Here is a 1,720-nt window from a genome sequence, read left to right as displayed (position 1 = left end):
CAGCGCAGACTGCGCACCCCGCGCTGACACCCCATGGCTCACAGCTTGAGCCCGCAGGGGGAGCTGACCCAGTTGCTCAGCTCTTCCACGACAAGGCCGCGCCTGAGTGCAGAGCACAGAACAGAACTCCAGCCCGGGCTCGCCTCCCTGCAGCCCCGGGGCCCTGCCCAGCATCACCAGGGGACCGAGGCTGCCCCCACCCTCCAGACATCACGCCTGGTGAATCATTAATTGCCAATGTCCTCTCCCCAGAGTGGGGAGTGGGGAGAACCGTTCTCAAGGGCGACATTCCTGCATGACTCCGGTTTGGGCTGGTTCAGCGGCCCCTTCACCACTCTGAAGCCAACTGAAGTGAAATTGGGGAGGGGATCTTTCTTCCCAGAGAGTAGCCCCCACCCTGACGGCCAACGCCCCTCCTGTCACAGTCCCCATGGCCTCCAGGGCCAGGCAGGCCTCCCGGATTGCCTCCACTTCCCTTCCCCTCACCCTCTGCCTCCTGAGATCACCCTGTTCACTCACCTCCCTGCCTCTTTCCTCCTCTGCCCGCCTCTCTCTTAAGACTCATCTGGCCCAGTCCAACCTTCTCCTCTTTCCATTCGCCGCTTCCGATGGCCAGACCTTCACTCTCCTGAGCACCCCGGCCCCCGGCACTGGGGCACCCACCCTCCTCCTCCTCCTCCTGGCACCTGCCCTGCAAGGCAGGCCTCATGTTCACTCCTACTTCCCTTTTTAAAATTTTCCATTGATTTTTAGAGGGAGCGGAAGGGAGGGGGAGAGACGGAGAGAGAAACATTGATGTGAGAGAGACACATCGATTGGTTGCCTCCTGCACGAGTCCCCACCAGGGCCGGGGATGGAGCCTGCAACCGAGGTACGTGCCCTTGACCGGAATCAAACCCAGGACCCTCAGTCCATGGGCTGATGCTCCATCCCCTGAGGCAAACCAGCTGGGGCCACTCCATCGGAGGTGACTGGCTGGCTCAGCAAGCAGGAGTGATGAGCCCAAAGTCACACAGCATCGGAGGCAGTCTGCCTCCAAGCCCGGCGCCCGGTCCTCCCTGGCACGGCTTTGCCCACGCGGTCCTGTCCCCTCTGCACTCGCGGCCCAGATCGCACGGCTCATGCTTGGCCTGAGCACTGCTTTTGCTTTCTAAGAGTGGTATTTGTTTATTCTCTGGATTTCCATCGCAGGCCTCGCCGTGCCAGGCCAGGAGCCGAGGGCGGGGCCTGCGTGCCGGGAGTTCGCGGCTGGGCTGCTCCGGGAGACAGGGTTCTCCTGTGTGTCGGCTGCATCTTCCCAGGCAGCCAGCGGCCCTCCCCAGGGGCAGAGGCTGCTTCCTGCCTCGCCTGCAGCCCCCCAGGGGCGGTGACCTCCCGGTCCCTCCCCCGGGAGTTGATCCTGCTGTTGCCTCCATCCTGTGTGGGGGCTGGACGGGCCTGGCCCAGGCTGTGGGATGCAGGACAGACGGCTTGGGAAGGGGGCCTGGGAGCGGAGAGCTCGGGGAAGGTGCTGGGATTTGAGACTAAGAGCACATGTCCTTTCCCCAGCACCCACGGCGGACCCCTCGCATGTACCCTGAGTGGCATTGGCTGAGCCCCCCTCTGGAAGACACAGGCCTCGCCAGGACTCTGGGACGGCTGGACCTTCGGTCTGAACATCTCTGCCTTGACTCCTCCCTCCCTTATCCCATCCTCCCCAGGGCAGTTGCCAGAACAAAAG

The sequence above is a fragment of the Myotis brandtii genome, unplaced genomic scaffold (genome assembly GCF_000412655.1).
Source record: "Myotis brandtii unplaced genomic scaffold, ASM41265v1 scaffold825, whole genome shotgun sequence".
NCBI lineage: Eukaryota > Metazoa > Chordata > Mammalia > Chiroptera > Vespertilionidae > Myotis > Myotis brandtii.
The sequence above is the reverse complement of the archived record's forward strand: the minus strand, read 5'-3'. Positions refer to the sequence as shown.